The following is a 14,296-nucleotide window of genomic DNA, read 5'->3' on the forward strand; positions in this document are numbered from 1 at the left end:
ACAACAGGAAGTAAAAAAAACCTGCAACTGCGTTAATTGCGTGAATTTTTTTAAAACGCGTTATTTAAAATTAATCGCATGCGTTAAAGCACAAATTTTGACATCGCTAATATATATATATATATATATATATATATATATATATATATATATATATATATATATATATATATATATATATAGTTGAAGTCAGAAAGTTATTGTATAATGATTGTTTGTTTTGTAGACTATCAGAAAAAAAAAAACTTAAAGGGTCTAATAATTTTGACCGTCATGTTTTAGGGGCCCCTTGAAACATTTCCGTTGTGTTTCATTGTTTGCATGTGTTGTAAGAAAATGCAGCTCGTTTCCATAAATTGTTTGCGTTGTGAGAAAATTTATTATTTTCAACTAATCATTTTAACATTATAATATGCAAACTGATATGGTCATGTGACATGGATAGATTTTAATCAATACAATCAATCTTATAATTTAAAGAAGTTTCATTTAAAGGGTAATTTACTTACCTTCAGATTATCAGTCACAAAAAATTTGGTAAAAACTGATCACAGAAATGACAAGGTAGTTTTAATTTTTTACCACTTAATTTTTTATCACTTCTTGGCGTTAAAAAAACACAGATGTCATAAAATACAAAAACACATGTTTTTCTAAGTCTGATATACGTATGACAATACTGTATATGCAAACTATATATTTGACACAAGTTCATGTTTAGATTTCACATATATATATATATATATATATATATATATATATATATATATATATATATATATATATATATATATATATGTATATATATATATATATATATATATATATATATATATATATATATATATGTATGTATGTATGTATGTATGTATGTATGTATAACGTAACATATATGTTATGTGCGAAACATATTCAAAAATACTGCAAATATGTTTGCATGTTTTTTTGGGGGGGGTTTTTTCAACCACTGGGATTACTAATATGTACAAATGTTTAAAAATATCATTTAAATATATGTTCATATGAACATATGATCAGATTTCTGTATGGGTTCAAGCAATTTCATTTCATTTATATGTGACAAATCATTGATTCGTAGTGTGTAATTTATTAATTTTAGCCTTTCCTTCAATGCTATCACAATGCTAATGTGTCACCCAAATGTCTAGTTTCGAGTGGTACATGAAAATGAAGTATCTTTCTATTGCATAGTGAAGAAATATAGCGGACACACATCTCACCAAGCCATGCTCACACTGGCACTTCCAAGTAATATTTACTAATCCAGAATTCATTTGTTTTCCTCTCCACACAGCTCAACAGCAAATATACCCTTTTCATCGACATCCCACCAGACAACTCTTCATTAAATCTGTAAGCAGTTGTCAACACAGCACCGAATCCACATGACTTTGAAAAACACTGTTAATTTAATTCAGATTTATAAAAAATAAATAAATACAAAACTGTGAACTCTGTGGGTGGAAATGCTCTACTACATACACTGTGATGACGTGATGGACAATTGTTCACCTCTTTATCTGTAGACCTTTTTTTATATAACATGCTGATAAATTCAAACAGCATGAAAACAGCGAATGGACACACCATCTGGCTGATGGACCACGCTGGACCAGACCAGGGTCACCATCTGAGAAAGTGGAGGACAACAATCTCAGAAAAAAATTATACCTGATCGCAATCCTTTACATATATTCATTAGACAAAGCTTTTATTTAAAAAGACTCACAAACTATAAATATGACTGGTAATTCTAATAAGGTAGTTTATTGATTCAATTATTTAGACCTATTATGTTAAAAACAAAGCATGAGAATAATGATTCTTAAAAACCTTTTTCTAATCATGTTAATTTAATCAGCAACACGATGAACAGACATTTGATTTCCAGTAAATTTGTGTTGTCAAGTATTTGCAGTTTAGAACATTAATTTACAAGGAATTTGTAATCATAAATGCATGCAACAACAAGCTAAAACAAAAAACACAACTCACAATAAGGTTGATTCAATGTCAACACTGAGATTGTTTCCCTGCCACAATATGAGATGTTTGTTTACTGTATTAGATTAATCTGAAGTGGTGCCCATCTTTACATTGTTTTCTATATGTTGCTAAGCAACACGAACAGACGCTGAATGGTGGCACCAGTGTGTGTACCCTCATAGAAAAAAACAAAATAAAAATTGTAATAAAATGTTTAGAATTCTAAAAGTGGTGGAAACACTTCACATCTAGTGTACGATGTGCACAAATGAATAATGGTTCTAAAAAAGTATGCAAGCTTTAGGGCATACTACTTCCTCGTTAACAGATCGTTGTGTTGCTTAGTTATGAACCCTATCAATCATCCACATTTCTTTCATATTTAATTTTCTACCTTATTGGAGAAGCGGCAGCAGAATAATCTGCCATTCACAAGTATTTCTTGCAGAGAAATCTTCTCAGGTCATAATTATGCATTCAGACATTAATGTCTAAACATGTCTTTATATTGTTGTTGCAGATGAATTATAACACGGAAAACCAGATTGAAACATGTTTGGCTACAACTTGACAGTTGGTCTCGTGCGTCTGCCATGTTTGTAGTTTATTTACACTTTTCACCCGCATTTGTAGTTCTAATCAAATTCAATCCAACACGCATTGTGATGTGGGCAATATCAGCAGTTAGAGTATGGTCGGTTCTACACTTAGAATTTTTACCAAAAATAGTAAACCATCGTGGAATGTTAGGAAAACTCGTTTCAACATACTACGATTTGGGATACGGTAACTTGGATTCCATTGATATCTGTAGGTTACTTGTATCATATAAATATTGACTTTCAATAAACTGTAAGCCCACACAAATAAAGAAAAAAAAATCGAAAATGGAAATTGTTTCTTGAGGAAGCTCATCTATACTCTGTCACTTATGAATAAGCTATATCCGCTTCCTCTGCATCTGCTCAGCTTCTAGTGCTGGCGAAATAATTTTATGAAATGTCTATTTTCAGCTTCCCAGACACATAAAAAGAGCTTTTATAAAAATATATATACACATGTCCATTTTATTCTGAGTGTTCTTTTGTATTATAAGATTTTTTTTTTAAAGATGATACCAATTATTAATTCTGAGCTTTATCAGCTTTTTCTGTGATGATTTGCATCGGTTTACATTGTGCAGTCCTGATTATGTCTGAAAACATGGCAGAATGCAACTTGCCATAGATTCTCATTCTCTATAGAGCAATTTTGTTTTCTAGCTGCAATGTATGAGAGCGTACAAAGGGGTGAAAGTTCCAAATGCAGCTTTACTAAAGAATGGCCACACAGGCAAGCCGACAAAACAGGAGCAAACAACAATGGCAAGGGTAATCCACAAAGAGTAATCCCAAGTCCAGTCAGAGGTCGAGGCAGGCAGAAAAACAATCAAACAACAAGAAATTAAAAACACAGCAGGGCAAAAACACAGGAACAATGAAACCAAGACATCCTCAGTAACACAACAATAGTAAAACAACTTCACAAAGAGTGAGTGCCTAAATAGTGTGTAAGCGTGATGTGTAAATGATCTGAAGCTGTGTTTGTGTGATGGGTTATGTTGCTAATAAATGTCATGCCATGACGTATGCATTACTTTTGTACTAAAATATCTTTCATTGTTACATTATTAGTAGAATGTGCAGTGATCAATGTTCTGACTGCATTTATTAGCACTAAAACTTGCCCATGCTAATGTTGCATAATAAAATTAACCCTCTACTGCACAGTGTAACCATATGGCAACATGATACTTATGTTCATTTCCCTGCTACTGTTTCTTTAAGACCAACATTATTTTTTTTATTGGAAAGAGAAGACCTTAGAGTAGCCAATGATGAGTTGCTGTGTTTTTCTGTTGTGCGATTTCTGACAGACTGGTGTTTATTGTGAGTAGTTGCTAAATGCAAATTGTCACCTTAGAATTATAAGGTTCTATCTGACATTTTTGTCAAAATTAAGGTATTGACAAATTCTTATTAAATGAATACTTATTTACATTATGTAATGTGTTTTTATAAGTTGTTTTTATTCAAAAAAACAAAAAAAGGTGTATCTACAAAGTCGAACTCTAGCTTGGCTCTATAAGGTTCTTTCCGTGAGCCAATCAGCATTTTTAATGCACGTACGAGGACCAATCAGGATCAGTTTTCTTTGTCATTTCGCCGGACTGCTCCATTGACAGCGGGAAACACCAGGAAGACAAAAATCACACAAAATCAGAGTCGGCTAAATAATGCCGCACCACACAAAATTGAGGCGTGTGAAAAGGTTATGATTTAGAAGCATTTCTTGACATTGAGATTCATTCATTTTCTTTTCAGCTTAGTCTCTTTATTAATCTGGGGTCACCACAGCGGAATGAACCACCAACTTATCCAGCATATATTCTATGCAGCAGATGCCCTTCCAGCTGCAACCCATCACTGGAAAACACCCATACACTCTCAATCACACACATACACTATGGCCAATTTCAGCTTACCCAATTCACCTGTACCGCATGTCTTTGGACTTGTGGGGGAAACCGGAGCACCCGGAGGAAACCCACAGCAAAACGGAGAGTACACGCAAACTCCACACAGAAATGTCAACTGACCCAGCTGGGCTCGAACCAGCGTTTTTCTTGCTGCAGGCGATCGTGCTACCCACTGTGCCACCGCGTCGCCGACATTGAGATGAAATGTTACATTTTATATTGTTGAAAAAGAGATGAACATTAAAAATATATTTATTTGTTTACATATAGTCACTGAAACACTTTTCAGTGTTTATTAAACTCATTTGGTCATCGCCTGTTTCTTTTAAAGTCTTTAAATTTAATATTAAGCCTTGAAGGGCAAATACTTAATTTAATTCATAGGGCACATAATTAAATAAATGCAATTCAATAATTCATATAAAGCATAAAATGTCATAAATATTAACATATTAGTTAGATAAATTTAACATCTGCACTGGGAAAAAATTTTTTATTTAGCCCAGACTTATAAGCTCAATTTGAACGAAAAAATATTCATCCTAAAACATAAAATAAATTTTATAGAAACCAAATAAAATGTACTTTCTCTAGCATCAACATATTGTTACAACACAAACTTATATATTTTTTGATTGTATTTCTTGAAAAGTAATGCTTCAATAATGATCTGCCAGATAGAACCTTGTAATTCTAAGCGGAAAATGACTTTTTAGATTGAAAAGGTTCTATCTGCATTTACCGTGTTTTTTTTTTTTTTTTATCCAATTTGCAAATGTAAGAGAACTTTAATAATTTACATTTAGAGAACCCTTAGGGTCTCTGTCAAGTTAATGTGTGAAAAAGAACTGTTACACACATTGTTTGCTATATGGAATGCAAAAACTTTGAAGCTCAATATCTCAAAATCATTTAGAACGCAGACAGAACCTTATAATTCTAAGGTGACGAAATGTAAACATCAATAAAAACAAAGGATTGAATTATGTCAGATCTATAAATAAATCTGAAACATCATCTCCAGTAAGTTGTGATGACGTATTCACAACTCAAATTTATTTTTATAAAATTAGCTTCTTGTAAATCGATCAAATATATGTGTTGTCAAATGGCAACACTGTGCATCAGTGGAACCTGCAATATTGCAATGGGTTAGCTAGCTAGCAAGGTCAGCTATGAACTTTTAAGTTGTAACAATTACAACATGAATGCTAATAATATAATGCTGATTTGTCATGTGTTAATAGTATTTGCATAATGATAAAATCTAGTTTTAATGCTTCAATGCTTTTGAATAGATATGAATACAGAGAACAGTGTATTAGCGAGCACCACAATGTTCTGTGGTAAGCGAAAGAAGAAAAGAACAGAACTGGCTCTTCCTGCAGATGAAAGTAAGGATAAGATGGGTTTTAGTGATCATGAGAATGATGCAGATTGGACATTTGATGAGAGCAGTGATGCAGACAGATCAAGTGAGTTAGTTCTGGGGCAGATAAGACAGCCGTAGTATAGTATATAGTATAATATATATAAACATTGTTAGCTAGTAGCTACATTATTTTGATGCATCTGGATATATTCGACTTGTTATTGATTTGTTATAATATTTACTGGAGAAAATATTTATATTTACTGTATGTTGTATACAAGATAATACAATATTGTGATTGTTTTCAATAATATTTAGCAAAAAAGAATGGAATAAATTAAAGCTGTTGTAATATAAGTTGTTGTAAAACAATTAATAATTATCAGAAAAAAATTCTAAATTTGACATTTCTAAGTTAGATCCACTGTTGGACGTTGTTGACATATTGCAACATATCATAAAGTACCTTAAAAAGAACAATTTTCAAAGTTTTTTTTTACAGCACTTCAAGTTAGGGGCTGAATGACTTTGGATGTTATATAGATACAAGTTTAAATATCATAGACTTTATATCATATAGGTTTCATCAGTACAAAATGTACAAAATTGTGACAAATCAGTTTTTTGTAATAGGTCAAATAAACAGCAAAATAATTGTGCAACCTTAGCAAAATCTTTTGGATTGATATGATTTAATAATAATATGTTATAATTATAGTTTTATTATGCCATGTGGAGTAAAGCCTGTTGATTAAATGTTATTACGTGAAGCAAACATTTGTGAAAAAGAAGCCCATATTTTTTTTTTTTTTGTACTGTAATTGTTTTCTTGTTTTCTGGTATTTGAAAGTGGCACTGCAGTTTAGCTCACTTTCAAAACAAGTTTTATCTCTATAAAGCTCTGCTGAGGGAAAGTAAAAGAGTGAAATATGATCGGTGGTGATGGTGGCAGATGGATGAGCTGCTGTTCAGTCATTGGAGGCGACAGGAGGAGCTCGGCTCCATGATTTAAAGATGAGTGTTAAAGGTGGATTCCAAGAAGTTCAGCTTATTCCCTGGGGATTTCGCGTATTATTGCACTGTCAATAAGGACACCTGGCAACAAACATAAATCTCTAAAGTCGAAATAAGGACAGATGGGAAGAAAAAGAAGAGAGAGATGGAGGAAAGTACTGTTAACATCATCAAATAATGTGGGCATAATGACTAGTTTCAGAGAGGTTTCCTGAACACATAACCTGACAAACAGTAAGTTTTGTGACTTGAAGTGCTTGATTTGGACTTCTTTTCATCAATAATAAAATATTCAGTGTTGTAATAAAGTCCTTTTCTAGAGCCATTAGTCTCCAAATTTGTTTGAAAATAACATGGAATTGATGTAAAATGCATTGTATGTTCATAGTCAATAACAATAGAAAAAATAATACTGCACTAAGAGTGCACTAAAGTTATAGTGTAATTAGTTAACTACATATGGTCACACTTTTATTTTAATGGTCCGTTTGTTGAACTTAAGTTACATTGCATCTACATGCCAACTAATTCTAGTTGGATTATAAGTAGAATGTAAGGTTGTGGTTAAGGTTAGTGTAAGTTGACATGTACAGTTCACATGTCATATAGTCTTATAGTCAGTTAAATGTCAGTTGAAGGAGCAGTTTTATTAAGCATACAGTCTACTGATACTTAAAAGGACCATCAAAATAAAGTGTTACCCTAAACATTATGTTTGGAATTAAAGGAATTTCAGAAGCTCTGTCTAAATTGCTATTTAGATATATTTGCAGAATGTTTGCCTCAGTTCCAAATCACTTTACAAACAATGCTCAAAAATGTCTTTAATGTTCCACAACATAAATCCATTTATGTGGGTTTAAAACAACATGAAGTTGAGTTAATGATAACAGAATTTGGTTTTATTTGACTTTGTTTTACTTTCACTGATTTACTTGACTCAGTTAAAACATTGATTTCTTTAGACATTAAATGGTGCTGGAGAAGCAGTGGCACAGTAGGTAGTGCTGTCGCCTCACAGCAAGAAGGTCGCTGGGTCGCTGGTTCGAGCCTAGGCTCAGCTGGCCTTTCTGTGTGGAGTTTGCATGTTCTCCCTGCGTTCGCGTGGGTTTCCTCTGGGTGTTCCGGTTTCCCCCACCGTCCAAAGACATGTGGTACAGGTGAATTGTGTAGGCTAAATTGTCCGTAGTGTATGAGTGTGTGTGTGTGTGTGAATGTGTGTGTGGATGTTTCCCAGAGATAGGTTGTGGCTGGAAGGGCATCCGCTGCGTGAAAACTTGCTGGAGTTGGCGGTTCATTTCGCTGTGGCGACCCTGGATTGATAAAGGGACTAAGCCAACAAGAAAATTAAATGAAATGAAATTAAATGGTGCTGTAGCATAATACTTTTATTGGAAAAATTGAAAAAAAACACAATATATTCTTACTGAACTGAACTGTGATATAGCATGTATATAAAAACTGGACACTTGCTATTTGGGACAAAATATCATTCAAGTCATATTGCTTGTATGATAATGTATAACTATTTCATGATCACTCATACAAAGTATTTTTGCCTTGATATATTTTAAGATATTTTTATTAGCTTTAATTTGATTTCCTTGTGCTAAAATACACAAAATACTAACTAAATTTATTCTGGTAAAAAAATAAAAACTTCATAAAAATCATAAAAATCAACAAATTTTCTTAGTCCCTTTATTAATCAGGGGTCACCACAACAGAATGAACCGCCAACTTATCCAGCATATGTTTTACGCAGTGGATGCCCTTCCATCTGCATCCCATCTCTGGGAAACATTCATACACACTCATTCATATGCATACACTGTGGACAATTTAGCCTACCCAGTTCACCTATACCACGTCTTTGGAAACTGAAGCACCCAGAGGAAACCCACGCATGCAAACTCCACACAGAAATGGAAAACTGACCCAGCCGAGGCTCGAACCAGTGATCTTCTTGCTGTGAGGCAAATGTGCTACCCACTGTGCCACCGTGCAGCCCAAAAATAAAAACTACACCAAAAAAAATCAAGGATATTTTTAACAAATAAAATAATACTTGGACACACATCATAAAACACAAGATTTGAATTACTATGATACCAATCCATAAGCAATGGACATCTTGACCAAGTTCATTGCAGATTGACATCTCATTACCATCTCACATGTACAGAATGCTCAAAAGCTCATCTAGCGATTGGGTCAACAGAGGGCCAGTTTCTCTGAAAGCAAATACGACTGACCTCCTGCTGCTTCATACACCTCTGAGAGAAATACCAATTACCGAACACATCAGTGCCCATATCACAGCACAGTTGAGATCCCAAGCCTCCTAATATCTGTATTTTAGCTCTATCTTCCATGAAAACCCATTGCTACATTAGTGCACACAACCAAAGAAGCCATGCTTATGATGCTATTGTGGCCCCTGGGTCTCAAAGGACCCTTCAAAAGCTTGCATGCAAAAGGCCGGGGAGGGAGGGAATTAGATCTGATAGCACAGAAGCACTTCATCCCAGTGTGTCTAATCACACAACTGTGAAAGGAGCCACAAAAACGCCTACGCTAATCAAAGAGCATCAACAGGGCATGCAGCATTAATGCGCACTGCAAATTACCCAAGAAATTATAGATTTGAAATGGGCTCTTTCAGTGCCCCTAGAAACAAAAGGAAAAGATGTGGAGGGAAAGGGCTTTTTCTGAGAATGGGGGCTCTTCTGGTTGCCAACATGGATGGTTTGCTTTATGTTTAACAGGAAACAGTGCTGTAAATAAATTTATATATATATATATATAAATCTGGAGAAGTATTTTTCTATTATAAAGGGCAGTTCACACTAAATATGATAACTTTGAATTAAATAGTAAATATAACTATTTTTATCCACATCAGCAAACAGTAACAGTCTGTCTATTTTAAGTGTATGCTTCCTTTTCTTCAGCATTACCCCCTTGTAAACAGATGTGCTCAGTGTTCTATATTTTAATGTGTCTGCATTCAATAGTGGAATAATGACAATAAAAATGATTTCTTATTCTCACAACACGTGCAAATACAAAAACTTGTGCAAATACTACAGACTGCAACGGAAATATGATGGACCCCAAAAAGTGTCTAACATGGCTGCTTCCTGTTTAGAGTCAGCGGTGTTGTCAGAAATAACTGTGTTGTGAGAATTTGCATGTGCATGTGTTGTCAAACTGATGAAAATATGGCAACACTTAAAGTTGTGTTAATAAGACCTTTACGAAAGCTTCATAATCATAACACACTCAAAAAAAAAAAAAAACTTAGTTTTGCAAAATGATTAATTCTTGTTGTTTGAAACTAAATGAGGAAACAATCAAATGAAATAAATGAGATGACTGAATAAGATTTAAGCTCTTCATATGAACGACTAAAAAAAACTAAAAAGATTAATAAAAATAAAAATAGATTAATGGTAATTTGTAAAACAGGATAAAAGTGATGACAATAATATCAACAGTAAGTCCACAAGTAAAGAGTTCCTGTGTTGTGTGTTGGAGACAGTGGAGCGGATCATTGTGGGTTCCTCAGACGGTGGCAGGCATGCACAAACTGAGCTGCTAACACACAGCAGCGCACACACTCCTCCAGTAATATGGGCAGTTTCTCACTGTTTGACAGGGGCTCAAAGTTTTTGTGTGTGTGTGTGTGTGTGTGTGTGTGTGTGAGTTTCGTGTAGAACTCAGTAAGGAAGTGCAGTTCTGTTTCAATCAGCTGCTGAGGGCAGTGTGGGCACAGCCGCTCCTCTATCGGCAGCCATGTTTGTCTGTGCCGGCCCGTCTCAATGGCCAGCTGGTGTCCGCTGAGTCTGTATCTGCTCAGGGTGTTCCTCAGACCTTTATCTGTCACTGTGTGAAGATAGTCTGCCAGAGTATATTGTCTCTTCAGGGCCAGGTAACACTGCATTTTGCTTTGCAGTTGTGTTTGAGTTTCCCAGTGGTGTGTGTAGCTGTTCTTGATCTGGTGTGTGATCTGAGTCAGTGGCAGGAGTGTGTTCAGCTCCTCAGGAGACGTCTCAGAGACCCTTAACCTCTGGGCCAGCTGGGAGAGTGGGTCTGCTCTTATGCTCAGTTCTCAGTCTTGCAGGGCTTTATAGTGGTATGAGTCCGGGACGCTGAGTTTTAAGTGCTTCCAGAATTTGACAGCTCTTTTCTGTATCTTTATTATCAGAGGTTATTTGCCTAATTCTGCCCTGCATCCGTTGTTTGTTGTGTGCCGGTGGACGTGTAGGATGTTCTTACATAGCTCTGTGTGCAGGGTTTCTATCGGGTGTTTGTCCCATTTGGCCAGACCTTGTTCAGGGTTTGTCAGTGGAACCTATACCTCACTGCCATAGAGGGTGATGGGCTCGATGACTGACTCTAGGATCTTCAGCCAGATCTAAACAGGGATGTCTATGGGACATTGGTGTTTGATGGCGTAGAAGGCTCTGCAGGCTTTATCTCTCAACTCATTCACTGCAGAATTAAAGTTTCCAGTGGAGGTGATGTTAAAGCCTCAATAATTATACTGTGATGTGTGTGTTATCTGATTGGTCTCTCTCTCTCTCTCTCTCTCTCTCTCTCTCTCTCTCTCTCTCTCTCTCTCTCTCTCTGGTGGTTACTGTGCACCTCCATCACAGTAGGTGGCGGTATGCACTTATGAGCAGATTCGCATACTCAACAATGAAACCACATAAGAAGAAGTCACTGCGCATGCTTAGCTCAACAAACTGAACTTTTATCGTTTGCTTTTTTTTATTCTTGGCACAAGTAACTTGGAGACAAAAACAAAAATGCACTGGCAGTTCCTTTTGCATGCTGACAATTTAATTTTTGCACTGTTCCCTTCAAAGAAATTACTGGGGCATGAACAGGGGTGCATTAGCTTAAACAAGACTGACATTTGTAGCTGGACAGAAGCTCTCCAAGCTAGAGGTTATGGTTCCTTTAAATGGGGTGCTTAAACAATTAAGCTCAGAGTGGAACAGTCATCGATACTCAGTACATCTTTTTTTTTTTGTAATTGTTATTTTATTAAATACCATTGTTTTCTTCTGTTTTAATATTTTACAGCCTAAAAAAGGCTTGTTATAATTTTATGTTTATTTGTGTTAATGTATAAATGTTAGTTTTTTTGTCTCATGCCATGGTTTTACTTAACTGCCAAAAATATACTTTGAGACTAGGGATGCACCGATATGGATTTTTTGGCCGATACCGATAACCAATAATTCTTCAGACTTGGAGGCCGATAGCCAATATGTATAGGCCGATAATTTTAATCATTTATTTTATATATTATATTTTTATACAGCAAACTTCATAAAAGATTGAATTGCTCTTATGAACTGAATAGTCTATACTCAAAGCAAAAAAGCTATAACTTCAAAATTAATTAAAAAACAAAATTGGATTTAATCAACAAGCAAGTTAAATATATTTAAATAAGATGAAAATGAAAGAGCTAAGGACTGAAACCAGCTCAAATGGTATTGAATAAAACGTGTTACAGTGATGTACACATGTACAAATATGTCATGTCTGAAAAAGCCTTTTTTAGAGGTGTTTTGACAGTTTAAAGCCACCGTACGAGCAAACAGCTAAATACAGATAATACTTTTTAATACGTTTAAAAAATGCGGCACAGATTCATCCTATTTGGCGTTTTGACATGTGACATGTAGGTGCTGATTGTCAATCAGACAATGCTTCTGCGCTCGTTCTTGCCGTCAATAGCGGGAAATTGATCGATGAACAGTTTATGATAAACTGCTGAGAGTTTACTCAACTGTAGAGGCAGAGTTGCCATCAGTCAGATTTTGATACAAAACCTGCATTGAGCTGACTTTATGACAAACAGAGCAGAATATAAAGACATAATGAGCGGCTAGTTAAGAGCCCCTTTGACTGGATTCACCTCTCCCCTGTGCTACAGTGTGTGTGTGTGTGCGGTGACAGCTCTCAAGCGAGCTCGTTATAATCAATATGAATATTCTGATCAGACTGAATACAGTCTTACATCAACAACACATGACCAGCAACGCATAGATAATAACAAATAATGAGATTACAAACAACCGTTATGTTTACACGTGTTGTAAAATGTGCGGGTCCTTAAGGGACTGGGCTGCAGTTTGGGGTGTGTGAAGCAGAGGGAGCGGGAGAGAGAAAAGAGGAGCGTTTTTTCGCAATGAGACCATTTTCTGTGATGTTCCCTCTTTGGTGACTTATTTGTTGTACCACATGCAAAGTAAAAAATATTTTGGACCAAGTTACATGTGTCCTCTTTCATTCACCAGCTGCAACTAAAAGAGTTCACCCCGAAACTAATATTACTCAGCCCTGGAGTAATAAGTTAATCTCCCTGTTATATCTAACAAAACATAGAGATATGGCAGGAAAGGTTTACACAGGTAATATTTTTCCTGAGGCGATTTAAAGCAAAATACACAAAGACACTTAATCAAACACATCTATAATGATAAGGAACATGGTTACTTACTGAGCTATTAAAGCACAGCAGTGCCATGTGAAGAAATGACAGACTTTGAAGGAATAAACAGTGTAAGGAGAGCTCCATTGGAGTGCACTGGGCAAGTCTGAACATGTTCCGTCCACGCGAGCGCGGCAGGTAGGTCTGTAAAATTGCGTAATTTATTGGCTTAAATATATCGGCCTAATTAAGACATCAGATTGATAACGATAATCTTAAAAATAGCATTTATCGGCCGATAACGATATGGCCGCCGATATATCGTGCATCCCTACTTGAGACATATTGTGAGGATGTGAGGCAATATAGCTTTATTGGTAATTTGGTGAAATCACAGCAAGCTGGCTGCAAGTTAAGAACTTCAATCCTGCCAACTAGACAAATCTAATTGAAGTAAGTATAAGTAAAGTATATTTTAATGACCATACATGGACAAGACTGAAATTTGTTGATGTAACAAGGACGACTCTTGTTCAATTAAAGTGTTTTACTGACATTGAGTGAATATAAGAATAAATTCAATCAGATAAACCCAACATAAATATTATAATTAAATTAGCACCAAAGTAGTTACATGGATCTATTTAAAGAATGTTTAATTTACACGTTTACATCGTATTCACATAATGATAAGACAAATGTAAATGTTAAATGTTAAAAGAGTTCAAATTAAAAAGAATTCTAGCCATTTTGATTATTTTACAGAATCAGTCCAGGTGTCTGGTTCACAGTGGTGGTAAATGATTTGCATAATTAGATGTATAGTGAGTTGGCTGATAAAATAACACAGGAGGCACATGATAGGAAATGGTGTAATCAGCAGGCACAATTCATAATGAATTCCCATGAGCTTCACAATACAATACAGATA

General features: G+C 35.1%; 1 protein-coding gene across 1 annotated transcript in view; it reads left to right on the top strand.

Moving 5' to 3' along the window:
• Positions 1 to 2,187, top strand: part of ntsr1 (neurotensin receptor 1 (high affinity)) — a 161,027-nt gene extending 158,840 nt beyond the window's left edge. Inside the window, exon 6 of the mRNA XM_073938764.1 lies at positions 1,316 to 2,187. The gene's annotated coding sequence lies outside the window, so the exon portion shown is untranslated. The remainder of the gene's footprint in view (positions 1 to 1,315) is intronic.
• Positions 2,188 to 14,296: the final 12,109 nt, after the last annotated feature.

This window comes from Danio rerio, chromosome 23, assembly GCF_049306965.1.
Source record: "Danio rerio strain Tuebingen ecotype United States chromosome 23, GRCz12tu, whole genome shotgun sequence".
NCBI lineage: Eukaryota > Metazoa > Chordata > Actinopteri > Cypriniformes > Danionidae > Danio > Danio rerio.